Raw genomic sequence first — 25053 nt, 5'->3', positions numbered from 1 at the left:
GGTCGGGCCATGTGGACTTTTATTAGAAGCTTCTGCCATCATGTCCTCCTTCTGGGTGTGCTGGATCCAACTGCCTTTTTTCTTGTCTTTATAGGGGCTTTTCCAGGTGTTGTCATGGTGATTGGCAACTGTCATGGCGCTGGTGGGTGTCATTTGGCATGCTAATGTATTACGATGAGCATATAATAAGGCTCAAGGTCCGCTTGAAGTCAAATCCTCCACCATCTTGGGCCTAGTTGGTTCTAACCAGTTCTTGTTTCTCCTCTTTGTGGCTGCCTCCTGACACTTAGATAAGAGTAACTGGTTTCTATTTGGGGGTCGGGGGGCAGGGGTATAATCCTGGGGGCAACAGCCTTGGTAACATGGGGCTATAAACAAGAGGCAGGGGTGGAGGGAGCCTGCAGGGTCCTACTCGATATCACCAGGACCCCTCTTCTTCCGGGCCCTCTCTGAGTTGACATGGAGCCCAGTCTAAGCCTGTATTTAGAATTTGTCCACTTTTCTGCATCTGCCCCTCCATCCCAAGTCTGAGCCACCATTACCTCTCATCTGGAGGCAGCTTCTCAACTTGTTCACCTATTTCCAGTCTGACTCTCATCAAGTGCACCCTCCATACCATCTACATAACCAACACACCCACTGCCTTAAAATGCTAGAATAATCATGTACCTATACTTAAGTTTTTAAATGGCTACCTCAGTACTCTAGGACACAGACCAATCTCTTTACCTGGCCTTCAGGGCTGGCCCCGGTCCCCGCTCCCCTCTAGTCTTAGCTCTTGTCCCTCCTTGCTGCTCATCTCCTTCGTGTTTTGGAGTCTGATTCTTGGAATGCTCTTCTTCCTGCTTAGCCTGGCCAACTCCGCTCCTTTCCAGGCCCCAATTCCAACATCATTTCCTCAAGGAAGCTTCCCTCAGTCTCCATGATTGGACTGGTTTTACCTGAACTTCTTCACAGCAACGAACATAAATGTAATTCTGATTTGTATGTGTGTGTAATTACATGTTGCCTATCTCCCCTACCAGGCTGTAAACTTCATGAGGGAAGGAGCCACATTTTCCTTGTTCCCAGCTGCATTCCCAGCAACTAGCACAATGCCCAGGATATAATAGCTGCTCAATAAATATTCTTTGAACAAATAAATGAATGGATGGTTAAATGGATTATAAGATGGATAGATGGATGAAGGCTGAAGGGGGAAGGTGGTGGATGGATTATGATTGGATGATGGTTGGAAAGATAAATGGAATGAATGGATAATTAGAATAAGTGGTTAGATGACTGGATGGTTGGATGGATGTACAGTGGATAGGGGCTCTGGAGACCCTTGTTCTTGGGGTGCTCCCTGTCTCAGCCTCATTCCATCTGTGCTCCTGGTTTGTTCTTATCAACAGTAATAGCTCCCAGCATTCCTTGCAAAGGGGACATGCTTTTCCCCATCTTTCTGGGAAGATGGTTCCTGCAAGGAAACAGCAGAGTGGTTGGCAGGCCCCAGTGAAAATGGAGTCCAATGCCCTGACCTCATTTCCACCAAATTCTACTTCATGTTAGGATTACTCGGATGTCATCTAGGAACATGACCCTCAGTAGCTGTTGGGGTTCTGGGCTCTTCTGCCCCAGATGGGGCCTGCTTTGGTCAGATTCTGCTCTGAGTGGCAGACACCAGCTGCTGGTGCTGATGCTCTGGCTCCAAACACACCAAGCCCTACTTACTCCCTAAAGCAGGGGGTCAGCAGACCTTTTTTGTTCAGGACCAGGTAGTAAATATTTAGGCTTGATAGGCTGCATGGCCTTTGTTGCAACTACTCAACTCTGCTTTTGGAGCATGAAAGCAGTCATAGAGAATATGTAAATAAACAAGCATGACTGCCTTCCAATAAAAGCAGGTAGATGTGGCCCAGAGGACATAGTTTGCTGACTCCTGCCTTGGAGCGGTAGCGCTTAAAGTGTAGTCTTTGGACCAAAAACATTCACATCACCTGGGAACTTGTTGGCCATGCAAGTTCTTGGGTCCTGCCCTAGACCTACTGAATCAGAACCAGTATTTTCTGTTCACACTCCCACTGCCTTCTGGGACTCCAACTGCATGTATATTAGGCTGGTGGAAGTTGTTCCAGAGCTCAATGGTGCTCTTTTAATTTTTCAAAATATTTTTTTCTCCCCACTCCATTTCATTTTAGATAATTTCTATGGCTGTCTTCAAGTTCACATATCCTTTCTTTTTCAATGTCTAATCTTCCACTAATCCCATACAGTATTGTTTTTTATCTGAGACATTGTAGTATTTATCTTTAGAAGTTTGATTTTGGTCTTTTAAAAATATTCTCCATATTGGGATATAACTTTTCAACCTATGGAATATGTTATAATAATTGTTTTAATGTCTTTGTGTGCTAACTCCAACAACCAATTCTGAGTTGATTTCAACTGATCGTTTTTTTCCCCTCACTATAATCGTGTTTTTCCACTTTACTGCATGTCTAAGCAATCTTTGGTTGGATGTCAGATACTGTGATTTTTACCTAGTTGGGTGCTTGATATTTCCAAGTTCTTGAGTTTTTTTTCTAGGATGCAGTTAGATTACAGTTTGACTCTTTCGAGTCTTGCGTTTAATATTTGGTAGGCAGGACCAGAGCAGTGCTGTCTGGGGTTAATTATTCTCCACTGCTGAGGCAAGACGTTTCTGAATACTCAATGTCCATGAAGCTTTCCAGCCTGGCTGGTGGGAATGGGCACTGTTCTTAACCCTCCTTTTGGAAGGTCTTTCCACGAGAGTGGATAGTTTCCTACTTGCAGGAGCTAATCGGTCTCAGCAGATGCTCAAAGGCAACCCTCTGCAGGTCTCTGCAGTTCTCTCTGTACAGCTCTCTCCTCTCCAGGGCCCTGTCCTTAAGCTTCTAGCTGCATGGTTCTCCCCCAGCTCTCATCTCCATCTCTGCAACTCAGAGAGTCCACTGGGCTTCTCTTGGGTTTCCCTTTTCTGCACCACCTCTGGAAACTTTCTGAAGGCAGCAAGCTAGGGAAGCCATAGGTCTTGTCTTACTTCGTGTTTCAGGATCACTGTCCATCATTACCTGACGTCCACTGGTATGGAAAATCCTTACTCCATCTTGGCTGAATGCACTGTTATGAGCAGATGTGTTGATCTCTGATATTCTGAATGGCCAAAAGTAGTAATGAAGACTTTATCAACGTTAGGATGTTTGATTCCTCAGAAACTCCAATGAAGTAGTTATTTTCATTTCACAGCTGAGAAGACTGAGGCTCAGACAGATGAAGTGACCCCCAAACTCATATTTTCGTTACTTGATGCTGCTCCCCTTCCACATCTGCCAGCCCTGCTGGGATATGTCCTCTTTGAACCAAAGCATGCCCTGGGAGTGCAGTAGATGAGCTTGGATCCTCCCGATTCTCAGAGTATGGGCTGGGAGCCAGCATCATCTGCATTCCCAGGAACTTGTTAGAAATACAGAAACTTGGCTCCTCCCAGCTCTACCAAATCAGAACCTGCATGTTAGCAAGGTCCCGGGTGACTTTTTGAGCGCATTACAGTTTGAGACACGTCAGACAACAGTTCCTTGATCTCCTGAGCCCAGTCCTGGCTCCCTGGGAGCACAGAATTGGGCCCAACTGGGAGGAGACACAGCCAGAAATTGGGTCCCAAACCCAGGGTGAGCCTGTATGTCTCCACTTCTCTTCTGATGGCAGTTCATGTGCTTGGCCTGGCGCACACTGGACAAGGCTCCCAGAGAAGCTGGTTGGACATGGCCTCTGCCCTCTGGGAGTTCGTCTCAACCATGGTTTTCCAGGACGCTGTGACTCACCCTGCCTTCATCCACCTGCCAGGTGCCGGCCTGGCTGGAGGCCAGTGGGCTGAGCTCTGGGAGAAGAAGCCAGGAAGGCCTCTGGGGAAAGGGAGCAGAGAGGAAGTGGATGGTAGTGGGAAGCAGCTGCCATGGTGCCTTCTCTGCAGCCCTGGCCCAGGCTGCCTGGGGGCCACTGCAGCATTGCCGGCCCCCCGCCACCCCACACCCTACCTTCCCCCTTGGCCCTTACCTCTGAGGCTCTGTCTCTGCATTTTAAGAACATTTCTGAAAAAGCCTCTGGATTCCTTCTCAGGACAGGACGGAGCTTGTGGTCCTACAGGATCAAAACGGCAGCAGATGAGAAAGCAGGGCTGTTAATAGGCTGTTTATTTCTTCTTTATTTTCTCTGTGGCCCTTACCTGGTAATTCACATAAAATGCCCCCAGGAGGGGGGGTGGCACCCTAAGGTCCAAAAGTTGGCAGAGGCTTAACAGAGTTCTAGACCAGCCTCTCCTTCCCAGGCAAGCATGCTCGTTCTATAAAGAAGGAGCTCCAGGCACGAGTAGAATTTTTCTCCCAGCCAGAGACATTGCAACTCCTCTCTAGGCATGGGGTTCCCAGCCTCCTCTAACCAGTATCCATGCCTGCACAATACTTAGGAACCCTATGGCAGCCAGGTGCCAGGGAAAAACAAACCAGCAAAGCTGTGAAGTCAGGGAGCCCTGGCTTCGGATCCGGCACGCGCTGCGTAATAGCTGCATGGCTCACGGCAAGTTTAGAAGCTTTGAGCCTCAAATTCTTCATCTAGACAACAGGATGGCAATAAAAAACCACCCGAAAGAGCTTCAGTAAAGTGAGTGAATGTGTGTGGACCAGGTGTGATGATTCATTTTATGTGTCATCTTGACTGGGTCATGGGGTGCCCAGATATTTGGCTAAAAACATTTCTGGGTGTGTCTGCAAGGGTGTTTCCAGATGAGATTAGCATTTGAACTGGGGGACTCAGATAGCTAAGTCATTCAGGCTACCATGGTGCCTAACTGAACTGTGAATTCATGCTTCATTTATCTGGAGTTTTGCTTCAAATCCCTGCTTTTGTTAAGCCAGCCCTGCATCTTATGACAGTGACTGAAGTCACTTAGAAATAACTCCACTGCGATATTTAGCAAATTATTTTTATCTGATGGATAAACTCACATTAGTGCAGCTGTTCATGTCAGAGAGAAGGGAACAGAGTGACGGGTGTCTGGGGCGCCTGCTGGGCTCGCTTCATAAAAGGTGCCTTGTGATCCTGTCTGTTTCTGGTCGTGCTGTTTCTGCTGGGGTAAGCCGTCACTGACGTGTCGCTGGTGGCAGTAATAAAACTTGAGGAGTAAGGAAATAGCCTAATTCAGTTAGAAGGCCTGGACTAAACATGTGAGGCAGTTTTCCAGATGAAGGAGGATCCTGGCCCCAGTCTCATTTTCCCAAGCCTCATGCTAGCAGGGTTCCTGCCCATCCATCTCTGCATCGTCTTTTCTTTTTCTTCTGCAGAACTCACTCCCAAGGCAGAGAGCACCAGCTGCCTCCTCCACTGGCCAGTTGGGTTTGCCTGCCACTGGGACTGAGATCTTCCAGCAGAAGTCCTTCTGGAATCATAGCCTTCCTACTTGCTATCCCCTCAGCTGGAGACAGGCTTCCCACAGGCATTTGCATGTCTGTCTCCTCAATATTCAGGCTTCAGCTTAAATGTCACCTCCTCAGAGAAGCCCTCCCTGACCACCTGTCTGAAGTAGCCCTCACCCCGCCAGAAGTCTTATTCACTGTCAGCCTCATGAGTGAGCCATCTCGGACATGCTCACCATGCTTCAGATGGCCGCAGCTCTGGTCGATATCTGACTATAAGGATGTGAGACACCAAATGGGAACCGCCCGGCTGAGCCTGGTCAACTCATCAACCCATGAGAGATGTTCTCTGCTCGTGTGAGCCACCAGGTGTGAGCTAACTTCATCCTCACCAGAGCCCTGTGAAGAGGGGCATTCTTTTTCTCTTGAGAAAGGAGGAAACGGGTCCACAGAGGGGCTATCGAATCCGCACAACTGTGCTACAAGGCATGGAGATCCTCATTTTATAGAGAGGAAACTGAGGTTCTGAGAGGTTAGAAAGTCTGCCTGGGAGTCCCCGCTTGTGGCCGTGGGGTGAGTGGCCCTGTGGGCTCAAGGCCCGAGCTGCCCGCCTGCCCCTGTGCCCTGGCTCTGACCTCCCCAACAAGTGTGGCCCTTTTCCAGCCCTGCTTCTACGTGTCTCACCCAGAAGCATTTCTTGCTCAACAGGCCATTCCCAGAGAGGTCCTGCCTCCCTGAACAAGCACCAGGGCCAGCATTTTGTAAGCTGTGCTGGGAACAGTGCTGGGCAAAAATAAATTCCAGATGGAGCAAAGAGCCAAACAAACAAAAACTAGAATAGAATATTTGCAGAAAATATAGGAGAATATTTTTGTCATCTTGGGCACAGAAAGCCTTCCTCACCAAGTCACAAAACCCAGATGCTACCAAGGAAAAGACTGACATACTTGACCACATAAAAACAAAGCAAAACAAAAAAAGGCTTTGGATTGACACACAGATACAGTGAGTAGAGGGAAGCCCAGTCACAGACCACAGGAAATTTTTCTTCATGTCTCACAAAGAACTAATGTTCAAAGACCCACGGACATAGAAAACAAACTGTGGTGACCAACAGGGAAAAGGCAGGGAGGGATAAATTAGGGGTTGGGGACTAACAGACACACATTACTATATATGAAATAGATAAACAAGGACCTACAGTATAGCATACAGTATAGCATATAAAACTAGATTCAATTTCTTTTAATAACATGTAATGGAAAAGAATCTGAAAGGAAAAAAAAATGTATATGTATAACTGAATCACTTTGCTGTACACCTGAAACTAACATTGTGAATCAACTACACTTCAATAAACAATTTTTAAAAATTGAAATAAAAAAAAAGAATTAATGTTCAAAACATTGAATGAGAAAAAGTCAAAGTGCCCAGTTTAGACAATGGGCCAAAGATCTGGCTAAGAAAATTCACAGAGGGCATCTGTGACGGCAGTCAACCTACAGAGATGTACTTGGCCATTTCCCTCGTGGTTGGGGAAAGACAAACTAAAACAAAGACACTTGCTGAAAACTCGGATGATTTTTCAAAAATTGATGATGGATGATCAAGTGGTGTTGAGGATGTAGGACAAAAGGCAATCTCAGCCCTGCCTGGTCTTCATAATTGCATGAATATGTCCACAAGTGCTTTGTAGTTTTAAGAATGTGAAGCTTTCCCACTAACCTTCTAGAACCATGCTTTTCCATAAGGGAGCCACTCACCCCAAGGGAGCCACTCACCCCATGTTACTGTTGAGCACTTGAAATGTGGCCAGTCTGAACTGAGGTGTGCTGTAAGTGCAAAACCCGTACCGATTCTAAAGGCCCAGTAGGAAAAAGATAGTGTAAAAGATCTCAATAATTCTTTACCGTTGAGAACAGGTTGCAGTGATAATCTTTGGATATATTGAATCAAATCAAATATATCACTAAAATTAATTTCACCTGTTTCCTTGGGTACTAGAAGATTTAAAATTATATGAGTGGCATGTGTTTATTGCTAGCGAACAGTGCTGTTCTGGAATATGGCTTAGTTAACACTTTTTGTGAACCACACAGAAGTGTGGTTTGACCCAGCCTGGGTTTAATTACCTCTAATCCTTAGTGAATGGGGCCACATGACTGAAGGTTTCCATCTCCCCAGCCAGGGGCTTCCCTCTTATAAATAGTTGTTTCTTTTTTCAGTCTGACAAACACTGAGTGAATCAAATCTTTGGGGCTGCCCACTGCCAGTGCTGAGATGGTCACACTCCTCACTGCATGAGTTAGAAATAGTATTCAACTCTGAGCAAAGAGACAGCCTCCTCACACCCCCCAATAAAACCGTAGCTCAAACACATCATCTCAGGTATTTTGTTGTCCCTCTCCCTTAGAAGTCCAGAGGATGGCGACTGGGACTGATGTGGGACTCCACAGTGATCAGAGACATGGGCTGTTTCCGTCTTTCTGCTCCACCATTGTTAGTGAGTGGCTTTCATCCTCAAGTTTGCCTCTGCCCCAAAAATCACTGTTGGAGCACCAGCCATCATGACGATATTCCTGGCAGGAAAAAGAGGAAGAGGGATGAGCAAAAATGCGCATCCCAGCTTTCTGTTCTCCTCAAATACCATACCCAGTAACCTCTGCTCCTATTTCCTAGACCGGAACTTAGTCACTCAGGTGCAGGGAGGCTGGGAAATGTAGTTTTCTAACTGGGCACATTATAACGCTGAATTAAACAAGAGTTTTGTTTCTAAGGAAGAATAGGAGAATGAATATTGGCAGGCAACTAGCAATTTCTGCCTCACTTAGCACGGCAGTCAAGGCCTCAAATGAACTTTCCCAGCAGTGAGCTCACTCTGTTGCTTCTCCCTGCACTGCAGGCCTGGATCACGGATGGGAGGACACTGGAAGTCGGTCGTTCAGCCCTGTTAGGCTTGTCCGCCCTGACTTGGATAACCAACCCCTGACCAAGCCCGAGCATTCTGCCCGCCTGCACAGCTTTTCTGCTGCTTCCAAGTCAGCAGCATCTAGACACCCACATGCAGGGCAGAGAGACTAAGGGCTCTTATTGTGTTCCCCAGCGAGTCGGGCAGTTTCTATTCAGCTGCCCTGGAGTTGTCCGCTGAGAAGACACTGCCGCTGAAGGGCCACCAGCCAGAGCCTACCCCATGTTTGCACGTGATGCACACCCCACATCTCCATTCCCCCATTTCTCTCTTCACCATCACCTACATTTCTCCCAGCTCTCTCTTGCTCACACACATACACCACAAGGAAAGAAACCTCTTCTAGTGTTAATATCTTTCCACGGAGAGTAGGTTACAGGTTGGTGGGCTCCCACATGTGGGCAGATCTTTGAAAGACTCAGGTACAGTAGAGGAGTGATGGTGATGGCAGCCGGTGGTCCAAAGTCCTGCAGCAGGTCCCTTTGTGATTCGTCCTTCCAGCTGGGCAACCTCACAAATCAAGGCTCGGATCTCATTTTTAAAGCTGCTTTCATGACAGTGTTTTTCCACAGAATTCCCCCAGAGCTAACAATATGTAATCAGTTTTCCTTAACAAATGACCTCCTTTAACTTCATTAGTTCATAATTAACTTGCTAGTGTGTAGCAAGATAATTAACACTCCTGAGTAGAGACAGGCAAAAGAAGGCAAATATTGATTAAAATCTGAGCTGTTTCCTAATTTTCCTTACAATTTAATTTATTGAAGGTGGTGGTCCATGATTTGTGTTTTTTATTTACAAAATTGAAATGGAGGTGAGATGAGTGGGTCCTGCTACAGGGCGCTTTGTTACCAGCTCATGTTTTGGATACTTTTGCTTTCATTTCCTCGGATATGAAGACATGAAACAAACGAAATGAGAGAGTCAAGTGGCAATTGGATATGTTTAATGGAGACTTCAGCTGGAGAGACTTCCAGCTTGTTGGGAGGGGAGCTGAGGGGTGAGCTGGGGTGGGGAGAGTGGCGAAAGCCGCAGGACTTCCTCCTACACATCCCGATCATGAGCATCTGATTCTGAGTGGTCTGGTCCAGGCGGTTTAAAAAGCCCTTTCCCTCCCTTATCTCATTTGGTCCCGACACAGCTCTGGGATGGCGATGGTGGGGAAGGACCCGCGAGGGAGCCTCAGGGTTTCAGATGAGTCAACAGGCCCAGAGAAGAGAGGCGAGTTGAGGAAGTGAAGCCAAACCAGGAACTGCGCCCTCTGCAGGCGGGACCCTGTATTTTCCTACCCTTTGTGAAGATTGATTTGCATCTATTTGCGTGTTGGCTGATTCTGGGCTTTCTATATTTCAGCTTCACCAGCACAGTATCAGTGAGGTAAGCCAGGTGCCAGGCCACGAACTTTAAGGACCACCCCCTGCTCAGGCCCCTGCATTCTGTGCCCTTGCTACCTCGCCTGTTTCACTCTAGATCTGCATCAGAGCTCACTAGCCTCTGTCTTGAGCCTGCTGCCTGCCAGGCCCTGTGCTATTCATGTTTCATGCATTATTTAATCCTCACAACCTGGTGAAACGGGTGCTACTGATATCTCCATTTGTACTGACAAGGATAACTGAGTTTAGAGAGGGAGAAACGTGTCCAAAGTCACGAGGCTGGAAAGACAGAACTTGGTTGGAGTCCTGGCTGGTTGGCTCCAGGGGCCTCTGCTCTTAAAGCAGAAGCCCTGATTTCCTAGGAAGAGAAATCCTTGGACCTGGACATCATCTCGCTTGCTTGGCCTGCCCTGGCTGGGGGTTCCTTGGAGAGGAGCCGAGGGGTGGGAGAGAAAGCCTGGTGCCGGTGTGGCTTGGGAATGTGAGTGAAGTGTGTGTGAGAGGTGGTGGGGAGGGCGGGCGGCCACAGGAAGGAAGCCAGGAATCTTGAGGTCCCCTCAGTTGGGCAGACCCTGCTGATGAAAACAGGCTGCTTTCAACTTGGCCTCTTGCAGCCTCCCAATCTTAAACACAGATCTCCCTCAGGGCATTTAGCTCCTCTTCTGGGTCTCCGGAGATGAAGCCTTTCCTGGGGGATGGAGGAGGGAGTGGGGATGGAGGAGGTCTGGGGTGTGTGGAGCTCGGGCTGTGGCCCTCCAATGGGCAGGCAGCTTTCTGGGAGTCCTTCTGGGACATCTCCTCACCCCCAGCCCCAGGAGCATAGCAAATGCTTGGAGGAAGGAAAGCTGGGAGCAGGAGAGCCCCCGACGAATAGCACTCTGAGGGGACTTGCCCAGACCCCTGCCTGCAGTGGGGTGACAACCAGAACAGCAGCTGATCCAAAAGGCTGTGATCTGTAATTTATCCCCAGCTCCTTCCAGAAAGGATGGGCGGCTGCCTGCCAGGGGGCAGGTTTTGCATTGTAACTGCGGGTTTTGCTTTGATGAAGCTAAGGGGATTTCAGGTGGTCCCTCGGGTTAGGTGTTACTGAATCAAGACCATCTGTGAAGCAGATTCCTGCGTGTTAACTTCTATATGGTCACAGCACTGCTGCAGAGTCAGAACAATTATCTCCATGTGACGGATGGGGAAACTGAGACTCGGAGGGTGAAGTAACTTGCCCAAGGTCCCACACCTGGGGAAGGCAGGATTCAAATCCAGGTCTGCTTGATTTGGGCAGCATCCAAGACTGTCCCCTGGAAGCAGATGGTGACACCATTTAAATTCTGACAGAAATTTCTTTGGTGCCTACAGTCATTTTAGGCATGACCCAGGTCAACACGTTACCCAGATGGTTCTAGCTACCCACTGGCCACTGGCCCGTGTTTCCCCGGGACTGTTTCCATTCCAAACATGGGTCTTGGCTAGTTCTTGGCTAGTGTCTTTTGTTATGTAGAATAAAGAGGGAAGAGGGTGAGCTTTGGCAATCTGTATACTTTGTACTTACAGACCCAATCATAAGGAGATCACTACACACCTCCCCTATCAGAGTCGAATTGCAGATAGCGAGGTCCTTAAGAACGGGGCTCTGAAGTCAGGGAGCCTGTCCCACTGATGGCTCTGCGGTTGGGTGAAGTGTTAGTCAGCTCGGGATGCCATTACAAAATACCGCAGACCGAGTGGCTTAAACCACAGAAATATATTCTCGCACAACTCTGGAGGCTGGATGTCCAAGATCAAGTGTTAGCAGGATTTGTTTTTTCTGAGACCCTTCTCCGTGGCTTGCAGACGCTGCTTTCTTGCTGTGTCCTCACGTGGTCTTTTCTCTGTGCGAATCCCTCCTGTCTCTTCTCGTCTTAGGACATCAGTCCTACCAGATTAGGGCTCTACCCATTTAACCTCCTTTACCCCTGTCTCCAAATACAGTCACATTGGGGTAGGGCTGCAACATTTACATCTTGGGGGGACACAGTTCTATCCGTAATAGTTGAACATAGGCATGAGCCTCACTAAGGGTCAGTTTCCTCATATGTTACATGAGGTTAATAAAAGTAACACTTCCATAGAGTTTCTGAGGGAATTCAATGAGGTAATACATAAGGACAGTAATGGTACACAACAGGTGCTCTGCGTGCTGGTACCACCACCACCACCTCCATCATCACCATCACCACTCCATCGTCTCCATCAGTCTAGAGGTCTGCTGGTTTCAGACCTCTTGGTCCTGCTTGTTGTTTGTGGTTCAAGGCTGTAGTCAGTGAGGATCAGAGCTGCCAGGATCTTAACCTTTGATACCAAGTGGTGATTTTACAAGTGGGGTCAAGCTAATGGCTCATCTAGAATCAGAATGCTGGTAACCTGTCCCCTGGCCTGATGTTCTTGAACCATTTAAGTGACCAGGATGGGCCAATAGAAACCTCTCCTCCCTGTTGGGGCCACCCATGGAGTATTGGGACAATTCAATTAGTTTTATCCCCTTAATATTTTATGGACTGTTTCCCTCAAGTCTTAATGGAGTGCCTGTCACATAGTGAATGAATAAAAGACATTAATTACCAAATCCCTACACATGGGTTCCCAGTCCAGCCCCTCTCCATAAACCTAGCCTCCCAGCTCCTGGTGTGATGACATGAAAACCTTCCAAGGGCAGCCTCACATTTCCTTGCTTCATCCCATGCAGGCATCTGTGTCTCCCTGGGAATTTGGATGGAAGTATTAATAAGCCACCAGGCTCCAGTCAGAAGGGCATAGTGACTCACTTGTTTTGACAGTATAATATCTCTAGTTAAAAATAATGCAGAAGCTAAAACCCAAAAATCCCGATAAGCCCTGGCGGCTTGGTTGGTTTCCAGCTGAATGTCCACTCCCACCATCTTCCTTCCAGCAGAATCCCGACTGTGCTCCAGCACAGCATGTGGTGTACTCAGTGGGGGGTCAGCCTGGAGCCCATCTCTCATCTCTTTGCCAGTGATACCTTTGTGGTTGGACATGTGACTCAGTTCCGGCCAATGGGACTTGAGGGAAGTCTCCTGGGGACCTGATTTGGATAAGAAACCACAACCCTACAACTTTGGGTCTTGGTATGCAGTTGTTTGAGAAAGTGATGCCTGCAGCAGCTGTCTAGACTCTCAGAGGATGGAGTCCAGATATTACAGAGCTATGAACCCACCCTGGAACTGCCTACCTCCAGGTTTCTCATTACATACTGTTTAAGCCTGGTTTACTCAGGTGTTACTTGCAGCCAAAACCATCCCAACTGAAGCTGGGTTGGTGGTAACGCCCTTGGCCAGGTGCAGCTAAGGGAAGGTGTCTATCTTCACCCAGGGATGGATGTGGTTGTAAGGACACTGAATATAGTTCTCAGTCTTTTTTTTTTCTTTTTTATTGAAGTATGGTCAGTTTACAATGTTGTGTCAATTTCTGGTGTACAGCATAATGTTTCAGCCATATATATACATATATATTCCTTTTCATATTCTTTTTCATTATAGGTTACTATAAGATTGAATATATCTTGATATATATACTGTGCTATACAGTATAAACTTGTTCATCTATTTTATATACAGTATTTAGTATCTGCAAATCTCAACTCCCAATTTATCCCTTCCTGCCTTGTTTCCCTGCTGGTAACCTTAAATTTGTTTTCTACGTCTGTGAGTCTGTTTCTGTTTTGCAAATAAGTTCATTTGTATTTTTTTTTAAGATTCCACATATGGGTGATATCATATGGTATTTTTCTTTCTCTTCCTGGTCTTAATTTAGAATGACAATCTCTAAGGTCCAACCATGTTGCTGCAAATAGCATTATTTTATTCTTTTTATGGCTGAGTAGTATTCCATTGTATAAATATATCACAACTTCTTTATCCAGTCATCTGTCAATGGATACTTAGGTTGTTTCCATGTCTTGGCTATTGTAAATAGTGCTGCTATGAACATTGGGGTACATGTATCTTTTTGAATTAGACTTCCCTTTGGATGTATGCCCAGGAATGGGATTGCTGGATCATATGGTAAGTCTACTTTCAGTTTTTTGAGGAATCTCCATACCATTTTCCATGATAGCTGCACCAAATCGCATTCCCACCAGCAGTGTAGTTTTGCTTTGCATTTCTCTGGTAATTAGTGATACTGAGCATTTTTCCATGTGCCTCTGGGCGATTTGTATGTATTCATTGGAGAATTGCTTGTTTAGGCCTTCTGCCCATTTTTGGATTGGGTTGTTTGTGTTTTTGTTATTAAATTGTATCAGCTGTTTATATATTCTGGAAACTAAGCCCTTGTCAGTTGCATCATTTGCAAATATTTTTTCCCATTTCATAGGTTGTCTTTTTGTTTTGCTTATGGTTTCTTTTGCTGTGCAAAAGCTTACAAGTTTAATTAGGTCCCATTTGTTTATTTTTGCTTTTATTTCTGTTGCCTGGGTAGACTACCCTAGAAGAACGTTGCTAAGATTTATATCAGAAAATGTTTTGCCTATGTTTTCTTCTAGGAGGTTCATAGCGTCTTGTCTTACATTAAGTCTTTAAGCCACTTTGAGTTTATTTTTGTGTATGGTGTGAGGGAGTGTTCTAATTTCATTGATTTACATGTGGCCTTCCAGCTTTCCCAACACCATTTTCTAAAGAGACAGGAAAAGCCAAGTCTTGAAGTCTCACCTGGTGACTGATGGTCAGATGATCCCTCCACACCCCCACACCCCACTTCTGTGCTCCCTCCTCATCAGCTCCAGATCAGCTGCCTTCTGCTCTCCCATAGCTGTTTCTCCACCACCATCTCCACAGCTCATCTTCTTTCTGGACTTCAATTTTATATGTGGATCCAATAAGCAGCTACTAAAGACTACACATGTTCCAGACCATAGATGTCCTATGCTGGACCCCCCCATGTACAGCATCTGATTTATGGGCACCTGAGCCGAGCACAGCGATTACTGCATTTCGCAAATGGGAAGGTGTTGCAGAGTGAGCTGAGTAGCTGGCTCCCAGATCCTGCGGCCAGGTGTCTAACCCAGGCTTCATGGCATCACCCCGATGCCTCTTTCTGCTAGTTCTTCCCAGTCAGATGGGGTAGTGTTGGCAATATAAACTAGAAGACGAAGGTCCTAGCCTGTGGCTAAGAGGATTCAGATGCGCCTGGGCTTGTGTGTGTTTGCCAGATGGACTAAGGAGTTTGCTGGGAGAGAAGTCACCTCAGGGAGAGGGAATCAGGAAGACCAGTTCTGAGCATGACACAGGGGAGGGGTCATTGGGACCATGGGGAGCCTGAGCACAGCTGGGCCCCTCAGCATCCCTGAGTGAGGCAGCATTGCCAGTAAGGACCAGGAGATGTTGGGATGGCCACACTGTGGCCTGGGGGGCCTGAGTGGGGAGAGAGGCCTCAGCGTGATGCAGGTGGCAGCCCGGGGCTGGGGAGAGACTGACACATGTATGGTCTGTCCCCAGCAAAGGCAGCTGTGCACAGGGGCTGGGTGAGCTCCGCTAACCCCCAGACCTCTGTGGCTCTCCCTTGGCGGAAGGCTGTACACGGCCTCTCCTGCTGGACACTTTGCGGGGGAAACTGCAGTCCAGGAGTTGGCAAGTCTGGCCCACTGCCTGGTTTTGTACGACCTGTGGAATCAGAATGGTTTTCACATTTTTAAGTGGTTAAATTTTAAATATTTATACAGACACCTACGCGATATACTCAGTTTTGCCTCATGGGCTATCTACAAAGTTTTTACAAAGTCTGCTGGCCCCTGGGGTGTTCTACCTTTAGACTGCAACCTTGGGGGCTGCTGGCTGCCGGTGGAGAGACCTGGCCTTGGCTCCATCTTGGCCCTGAGGGTGCGGGATGCTGGGCTTCCTTGGCCTCAGGCGCAGTGCAGCCATATGCCCTCCACTTCCCCCCAAGCACAGAGGGGTGGGTGTGGGAGGGCACCAGACTCCAAGAGCGAGCCCATGGCTAGCCTTTCCACCAAAGTCTTCCCAGGGACCTTGATGCTTCTGACGGCTGCTCTTGCTGGGGCAGGTGTGTTCCTGCCAACGGAGCAGCATCTTGCTGATAAAACCTAATGAGCTGCATTTAACAACAACACGGCCCTGCCATGTGGCTTCCTCCCGGGGCTGCCCATCTGTCGGCCCTGAGAGGCCACTCTTGGTGCGGCTGAAACCCTCCCCTGTCATCGAATAAGGAGACAGCTCAGGTCCCCGCGGCCAGGCCCAGCACACAGGCCAGCAAATCTCTGTGCTTAGCTGTGCCAGCTTCTGGCCACCCTCCAGGCTCTCAACGACACCGCCAGATGGTGGCTAACGGAGGGTGAAAAGCTCCCGGGAAGGTCTGGGCACGGAGCAGTGTGGGGAGGCCAGCCAAACAGAAGGCACCCTGACTATGGCCGTGGGGAGGGCTCCAGGTGTGGCCTGCCTTTGCTTGGGCCAACTCGCTTTTATTCCTGATCCCTTGCCAGCCGCCTCTCCTTTCCTCTCCTTGTCACTGGACTCAGGGGCCTGCCAGCTGGGCACTTACACATTGCAAAGGACTAGCAAAGACAAGGTGTTGGTAGATGTGTGCAGTCCACAGGCCTGGGCCAGTGTGTTCCAGGAGGGAGCTGCTCTGTGGCCTCTTACTTGCAGATGTCCCAGCACGCCCAGCCCTCTCTCTGTCCTGGAGTGAAGGAGTGGGGACGCCACACATCTGGAAATGCTGCAGCTCATCCCGCACCCACCATACGACAGTCTGGGCTGTTCAGGTGAAACCGTTTGACCTAACTTGTCAGGGCTGTGACTGACCTCACTTCATCTTCTGATGGCTTCAAGCATCGTGCTAGTTCACAAACAAGTCCAGTCCCCACTTGGGCCAGTGTCTTCTCCCTCCAGACCCACCCTCAGTCTCTTTTGGTTGGAGGACCAGGTGGGTGAGGCCAGATGAGAGAACAGTGCTGGGTGAAGGCAGAGCCAGCTCCGTATGATAGAAAAAAGATCATCTTAAAAAAACCTCAGGCCGACACTAGGATGCCTGTCATCTGCGTGAGCAAGAGGAGGGGCATATATGTCACATGGGATGGGAGGACGACGGAGACCACAGGTGATGATATGCTGTCATGAGAACGTGCTGTGGTCGACACACAAAGGGCTTCTGCGCTGCTTGGAGCTGGAGAAATCTGGGGTTGTCTGCACAATAAAGGGAGGGGATGGAGTTGCAGGGGAGCCTGCAACGAGAGAAGCCTGAAGAGCCCGGAAGGTGCTGGCGCCCAGGCTGGTGAAATGGCTGGGGTTCCTTCTGAGAGCAAGCACGTCCAAGATTTAATTTTAAACTTGTTTTGTGGATCCATCTGCCTTTCACGTTCCCAAATCACCAGTCTCAAGGCTTGGGTGGGTCTGTGCCCTGCGGCTGGGCGGGGGCCGTGTGGGCACAGAGAACTAGCCACGGAATGTAGAGCAGAAAACAGGGATTCAGGAGAGGCAGGGATTAGGGCTGGAGTGACCACAGGGGTGTAATGCTTCGTGGGGGCCCTGGGCTGGGATGGGGGAGGGGGTTTGAGGCAACGTTTTCTGGATTTTAAGGGGCAGAGAGAGCCCAGGTGACACCTGGGTTGTATCCACTCTAGAAAAGACTTGAGCCCCTTGGGCCCATGGTGGGTGGTTGATGGCATTGCTCTGCTGGTTGCTGACCCGTTTTCCTGGCCGGTTTCCAGCCAATCCCTCTCTCTGCACCTCCCCAGTTTTGAAGCCAAGAAATGAGTCTGCAGCCCAGGTCTGTCTGGTGAGGTAACGCTTTGAATGGGCACCAGCCATCCCTTCTGGGCACAGGGGACAAGCTGGGGCTTTTGAATGTTTCTTTTTTTCTGCTTATCTTATCTCAGTGGATGGGGAGTGAATGGCAGGAATTAAAAACCCAAAGAATCTTATAGCTTTAAGGCAGTGGGGGCATAAATCTGGCTTGTGTGAGCTCCAGCCCCTCTTTGTCCTGGGTTGAGGTCATTTCCACGGAAATGGTTCTGGGGAAGGCTTTCCTCCGGGGCCCCTTGAAGCATCACCCGCCAGGGCCTGCACAGGTGGAGGGGAGGTGGGGGCCAGAGGGGCAACTGTTCTCCCCCAAACCTGGGCAGACACTGGTAACTGCCTCCACCAGTCAAGTGTGGCAGAGTGACTTGTGTGGCTAGGTCACAGAAGGTAAGCCAGCTTCTGCCTGGTTCTCTCTCTTGAGACATGCACCAGTGGAGCCCTGAGCCTCCAGGTCAGAGATTTTAGTGACTCTGAAGCCGCCATGCTGGAGAGACCCCATGAAGACACCACATAGAGATAGAGAAGCCTAAGCTGCTGCAGGAGCCCAGCCCGGCGTTAGACGGGGAGGGAGAGACTCCAGCCAGAAAGTCCTGGGTTGAAGCGATGCATGGCTCAGTGAGGGAATCAGCAGTGTTTCCTGGCCTTCCTGACTTCTGCTGGTGGGAGTGGGGTGGGGAAAGTGAATTCTCAGGCTGGTCTGACCAAAGTCTATGCTGCGTTCTCTTTCCCCTTCATGTCTGTTGTCCCTTGATCCAAATCTCTTGGCGAAAGAAAACAGGGAGATGTGGGCGGCCACTACGAAAGGGAACTAGGGCACTTTGGACTTCTCTGTCCTCCGGGTCCACTCTGTGAGCAGCCTGCTCCCGCACAATGAGGAGAAAGAGGTCTGAACTCTCCCTGGAGAGCCGATTCCCATCTGAGCAGGCTCAGAGTCTCCACAGCCCCTGTTGCCATGGCAAACAGCCATTTATGGCGAGCCAAGCATATCATTCCAGAACTCCTGCCCCACTGGTTACCCTGTGCCCCAGCCCAGTGAATGGGCTACGCTTTGAAGATGCCAAGTCTCTAACCTGAATTCTGTGCTCAGTGTGTGACCTCGCCTTTGATAGACATGTGCCCACGCTCCTCTTTGTACCTGGAAAAAGCCTTCTCTTCACCCGCTGTCCTGGGGGAAAGGAAGTGTGATGTTCAGATGCTCCCAGTGCCCCCCGCCCCTCCCCCACCCCGGCCTTACAAAAGAGCATTGCTCTCTGTGCTGACGAGGCTGTCCTTGCTGTCACTGAGGGCCTACCCTGAGCTAGTTTTTTCTGGGCTTTGTTTCTCTCCCACATCAAACACTCAGGAGCAACTCACTGGTCACGGACTGAGGTTGGGTTGTTTTGTTGGGTCAACCAGAATGTCTCCCTTTTTTGGTCTGCTGGGTGGAATGAGGTATAGTATATTAAGAGTTTAGCACAAGGTCTGGCCTCAGGGAGGGGCAAAATGCATGCTTGTTTCTGTTTTTTTATTCTTATTCTTTCCCCTACCCCCATACACTCTTTCCCCGAAAAGTACTCCAGGAACCTGAAAGAAAGCCTAGAGGGCTTCCTGGAGGCAGTGTCCCTATAACCAAAACAGTATGTATTTTCCAATAAAACGATGGCCCCTATTTCTAGCATATCTACTATATGCCATGCATGGTCCATATGCCTGTCACTTGACTCTTATCACAACACTTTAAGGTTTTATTATCCCTATTTTTCAGATGAGGAAATTCAGTTGAGACTCAGAGAAATTAAGTAACTTACCCAAGATCACACAGGTTATTTGAACCTGGGAAGCCTGATTCAGAGCTTGGGCATTTAACCCACATGCAGTACTTTTTTGGTGTCATATTTGTGTTTGTATTTGCTTTGGGCCTCTTCCCAGCTGCCCTTCATACCTTCTTCTTGCTCTGGTTCCTCTGAGCAGCAGCACCTGCCTCCCTGAGGGACACTTCTTGCCTCTGCTCCCTTTTGGCTCCTCTCTGTCCTCAGTAGAGTGATGGCCACTTGTTCAGCTACTGGGCCACCCCTTCCAGTCCACTGAATGAATATGGAAGAAGGGAAAGAAAGGAGACAAGCTCAAGTGTGAGACCGACTGGGGCCACAGCCACGTGGTTGCCAGGCTCACGGGAAGGGAGAAGAGCTGAGGACCGAGGGGAATGGGGCAGGTGTGGTCCCGGTAAGGCCAGGTGTCCAGGGCCCAATGACAAGCTCTGGGCAGTCTGGGAAGTGAGCTCCAACCTCTAGGAAAGGGGCTGGAAAAACTCAAGCAGAGTGTTAGGTCCCCCACTTAGCAGACAGGGGACTCAGAGCTGGGCTTGAGGTCTGTGGGGCAACAGAGTGCTGGGCAGGGAAAGTGAGGCCAGAACCTTGTCCTACATGCTGGGCCAACCCGTGGGTCCCCATGCAGGCTTCTGGCTCCCAGAGTGACCTGGCTATATGGCCTTAGGCCCATGGGCAGTAGAAATTCATCCCAGCCCCAGGGGCTGGCATTGCCACTTGCTGCCCATCAGGGTGGTCTCAGACCTAGGTAGTGCCCGGTCTGCAGGTGGGCATGGGCACTGGGGAGCAGGGAGGAAAAATCAGCTGAGAAGAGGTAAAAATGGTACCTCTCAGCACCCCATCTCTCCTACCACAGGATCCTGACTGCACAGAGCTCCCCCTCCCCAACCCACCATCTGGAGCCCTCCAGCCCCCCACAATCTGTTCTCCAAGAACACTTAAGGATGGTGTCACCTAGGGCTTAGGAGGGAAGAACCTGATAACTTGATTGCAGGACTTTATACTAAAGTGTCAATGACTACTTGTTTTTTAAAAAGCCCCTCCTTGGTGTGATGTGGGGGTGGGGGATGCTATATACACCCTGATTACTTCCTGAGTGCTAGTTCTGGCTGGTTATGAATTTACACACTGTGGCCTGGCTCTCTTAGACTGAGAGAATAGCCACCGGAAAAGCCCCAGGGAGAGACGAGGAAGGCCACTCCTCAGGGGCTCTTTGCTGTCTGGCTCCCGTGTGTGGTATTCATTAGTCCTAAATCCACAGTGCTGGGATTCAGCCACGCCAGCCTCTGCCCACACCTGTGAATGCCTATCTCTGCTCCACCAGCTTCATTCCACCTGATGACCACTGCCGCCTTCACAGGAAGATGGATGGCTGCTGTCATCCAGGCAGGTGTGCAGTGTGGAGGCACAGACTCAGGGTGACAAGGGCAAAGGTGGCCACTGCAGACAGGCTGGAGCTGGCTGGGGCTCTGGGAGGATGGATGCCCCAGCCAAGCCCAGCCCAGCCCAGCCCTCTCCTGGAATGCATTTGCTATTCTGGCCTCCTTGCCTTTTCCTCTTCACCTCGTTCCTGGAAGCCTCCTCCCTCGGGACCACAGACTGGTAGTGCAGGGGCACCGTGAGCTGTCCTGCAGCTCCTCTGCTCCGCCACTCCCTGCCTCCCAGTCTCTGGTGACCTGTATGCTGGCTCTGCCTCTGTCTTTAGCTTGGTTCTCTAATTATAATTTCCACCCTGGCTGTTACCAGGGGAGGAAGAGGAGGAGGAGGAAGAGGTGGAGGTGGAGAAAGAAGAGGAGGAGGAGGTGGAAGAAGAGGAGGAGTTGGAGGAAGAGAAGGAGGGGCCATTGACTGCCAGGGGAGACTGTGCTTGGAGAAGTCCCCTCCCACGGAATTGTGGAACTAAAGAGACCAACCACTTCAATGTGCCTGGGACCAAGAAGGTTCCTGGGAGGTGGGACTTTTGAGTTTTAAAACTGACGAAGTCCCTGGTGGGCTGGGACGAGTCGGTCACCCTATGTGAAAGCCGGGGTTGGATGGGCCCGGAGGTAGTGCCTTGCTGTCCTGGAAGAACAGAGCCTGCCTCTCCTGCTCCCCTGCGGCTCCCCGGGAGTGCAGCTTTGCGGTCACCCGACTCTGTGAACCCGGGTGTGGCTCCTGGGAGATGAAATCTTCTTTTGCCTGTGCACTTGGAGTCCCTCTGGTGAATTCAATGATCTGAGAACTGGTGTGCTTGGAACCTTGGCCATGCCCTGAGAACGAGATGGCCCCATTTCACTGGTACCATCCCACCCCCTGGGTGGGGGTCCAGAGCCTGTCCCTGAGAGCTGAAGGTCCAAACCAAAGAAACAGATGCATTGTCAAGTCCAAGGGTGGGGTGGGAAGTGAGGAGGTCAAAGACTTCTAAGAGTGTGAGACAAAGCCAGGTCAGAAGTTGAGAAGATCCAGAAGGAAAACTAGTGAGTTGACCATATCGACCATGAGAGGATGTTAAGGGACAAGAATGGACAGGCAGTCAGGCCTGGCCAGACATCACGAGCCATACCTTCACCTAGAGGAATATGGCGGGACTTATGGATGCACACTGTCTAACGGACACTTGTGAACATTGGCCCTGTGCCAGCGCTGGGCTTGGCGGTGCATCGGATGCAGAAGTGAATTCTGTAAATACAAGCTTCAGGAAGCAGCGAATCTGCTCATCTTTTTCATTCCTATTTTTCGAGCATCAAATAATGCTAGCTGACACTTATTTAGTGCTTAATATGTGACAGGCACTGCTCTAAACAGCTTTAGCAGGGGGTGGGTATAGCTCAGTGGTAGGCACATGTGTGAGGTCCTTGGTTTGGTCCCCAGTACCTCCATTAAAAAAAAAACAAAGAGCTTTAGTGAGCTATAACTCACATACTATACAACTCATCAATTTAAAATATACAAGTCAATGGCTTTTAGTATATTCACACAATTGTGCAACCATTACCACAATCAATTTTAGAACATTTTCATTACCCGAAAAAGAAACCCTGTACCCACTAGCAGTCACTTCTCATTTTCCCCTCCCCCTGCTCAGGCAACTATTAATCTACTTTCTGCCTAGATTTCCCCGTTCTAGACATTTCATCTAAATGGAATCGTATAATATGTGCTCCTTCGTGACTGGCTTCTTTTACTTAGCACTTAGCACTTAACATAGTGTCCTCAAGGCTCATCCTTATTGTAGTATTTCTCCGTACTTCATTCTTTTCTATTGCTGTATAATCTTCTATTGTATGGATGTACCACATTTTATTTATCCACTCATCAGATGGACATTTGAGTTGTTTCTACTTTTTGGCTGTTACGAACATCTGTGTGCAAGCTTTGTGTGGATATATGTTCTCAGAAACTTATAGATATCATTTAAGCCTTAAAACCCTTATCCCTAAGGCTCAGAGAAGTTAATTAACTTGTCCAAGTCACACAGCTTGTAAGTGGTAGAGCTGAGACAGGAACCAGGCAGTCATGTCCCAGAGCCTGTGCCCAGAACCTCTCTGCTCTGTTACCTGGAAGAATGCCTGGCACATCCAATAAGTATTTATGGGATAAGTGGCTGGATTAGGCAGGGGCTATGCTCTCTGGAGACTCATAATGTGGTTGCTTTCTTGCAGACAGCTTCTCTCTAATTAGTCTTTGCCATCCTCTCAGGGTTGGAAACAGGGAGAGGAGAAGGTTGGCTGGAATCAGCCATTAAAGTTGGGTGTGATTGATCCCAACTCACAAAGGGACCGTTTTTGCCAGGGCTGAGGCTGCAGGTTCCTAAGGGAGAGAAAAGCCAGCATTGGGGCCTGAAAGATTCGAGAAGTTACAGAAACTTCCTCTTTAGAGTTGCAAACAGGAAATCTGGTTTTTTGTTTTGTTTTTTAAGTAAGTGAAGTTCATTTGTGTGCCTGGTAACATCTCTGCCTGAGGTCCTGGACTGCCTGTTCCATGTTACCTGTCACCGGATGACCAGCAGGGCTGATTCTGGGGTGGGCGGGTGAGCCATATATTCTGGAACAGCTACCACTAGGCACGTGCAGATGTTCAAGGCCAGAGAAGGAGAAATCCTCATCCCAGCTCCAGGTGAGCAGGGAGCTGATTCTTAGAAAAAAGATCTCAGCAGGCCGCGTTCCCCAGAGCCCAGTCCCGCTGCTCTGCAGCCTCCTCTGCAAAGCCAGCACCACAGACCTTGCTCACCAAGCTCCTCCCTGCCATTCATACCAGCACCCACTCCATTGGCACTTTGATGTTTCTGGGCGGTGACGCTGACTTTTACAAACCAGACAGTCATCAACATGAGTCTTAAACACAGCTCTGACCCCTTTACCCCTGACTCAAACCTTTCAATGTCCATAGAATTAAGTACAAATCTCAGTGCTTGGCACTCAGCACTCTCAGGCCTAGCTCCTGTCTCCACTGACAGCTCTGACCTCTTGGCTCTCTCTCCCGCCCACCTCTCCCTCCACCCACCCCCCTCCACCATAGCACCCTGGGTCCCCGCCTTGCCTCTCTCCCTTCACAAGCCCAGTTTTCTTTCACTTCCCAGTCTTTGCTCAGGCTGTTGGCCTTGTCTGGAATGGCCCCTCTGGACTGTTCAGTTCCCCAGATCAATTCCCAGCTCCTCCAAGAAGCTTTCCCAGTCCCTCTGGCCATAGAGAATCTCTCTCTTCCTCCAGGACCAAGTTACTCCCACTTTTCTTAGTGCTTCCCCCTGGTCTGCCCTTGTGAGAATTATTGATGTTTATCATTCCTGGGGGAGCAGGGACAAAACTGCATTTGTGTCTGCTCTTTTCCCAGGCCTGGCAGAGAATCAGCACATAGTGGGTGTTCAGTAGATAAGCTGCTGGACTGAGCTGGCAATCTCTAGTGAAGAGTTTGCTTTCATGTGACCTGAGTCCACAGACAACCAGGTGTCCTAATACATTTTGTGTCTTATTCTGGTGCAAGGACACATCCTCCATGAAGAATGTGGTTTACCACAGACTCAGTGGTAAAGGAAAAGAACCTCGTGAGAGAGAATTCTATAAATATTTGATTCAAATAGGAAAATTTTTTTAACCTCTCAGAATCAGGGCCACTATTAGCCAATGTGGTGTCTTATACAAGTCAGAAAAAGGGGTTCCTTTTTTTTTTTCTGGATAAATACAACTCTGCACCAGGGCACGTAGCTGGATTTCAGTTCTCACTTACCCCCTTGAGCAGTACACAACCTGCTCAACTGTACAGTGCCATTTGGGATGAAACAACTACTTATAATGTGTACGTCTTTTGTTCCACTTCTATACAGTTACTTTCATACACATTTTCATACTTAGAAAAGCAGAGGACTGCCAATATACGATATTGCCTGTTCATTTACTCTAAGTTAGACAACTTGTCCCATATGCGAGATATCCCTAGGAAATGTGAGAAAGCTGGGCCATGAAACAAACTATGAAAATTGCCTGAAGGGCGGAGCTCTACTTCTAAGACCAGGGTTGACCTTCCCTTCCTTCAGCAGTCCCCCTGCCCCTTTCCCTCAGGAGCCCCTCTTCATCTCATTTTCTAGCTGCTTCTGTCATTTCTTCTTCCTTCTACTGGATTGTTGACTCTCTGAAGACCAGAGCCATCTGTCTTGTCTCTTTACTTCCAGCAAACAGCACAGAGACCTGTGGGAGTTTGCTGGTTGTGCTTTGATAG

The 25053-nt window shown here is 49.0% G+C and overlaps 1 long non-coding RNA gene across 1 annotated transcript; it reads right to left on the bottom strand.

Moving 5' to 3' along the window:
• Nucleotides 1–3813: 3813 nt before the first annotated feature.
• LOC140699857 (uncharacterized) lies at nucleotides 3814–4536 on the bottom strand. The gene is made up of 3 exons (XR_012078113.1): nucleotides 4503–4536; nucleotides 4057–4140; nucleotides 3814–3905 (listed from the first exon to the last, which is right to left on the bottom strand). It is a non-coding gene; the product is annotated as an uncharacterized lncRNA (long non-coding RNA).
• Nucleotides 4537–25053: the final 20517 nt, after the last annotated feature.

Source organism: Vicugna pacos, chromosome 11 (genome assembly GCF_048564905.1).
Source record: "Vicugna pacos chromosome 11, VicPac4, whole genome shotgun sequence".
NCBI classification, from domain to species: domain Eukaryota; kingdom Metazoa; phylum Chordata; class Mammalia; order Artiodactyla; family Camelidae; genus Vicugna; species Vicugna pacos.
The sequence above is the reverse complement of the archived record's forward strand: the minus strand, read 5'-3'. Positions and strand labels throughout refer to the sequence as shown.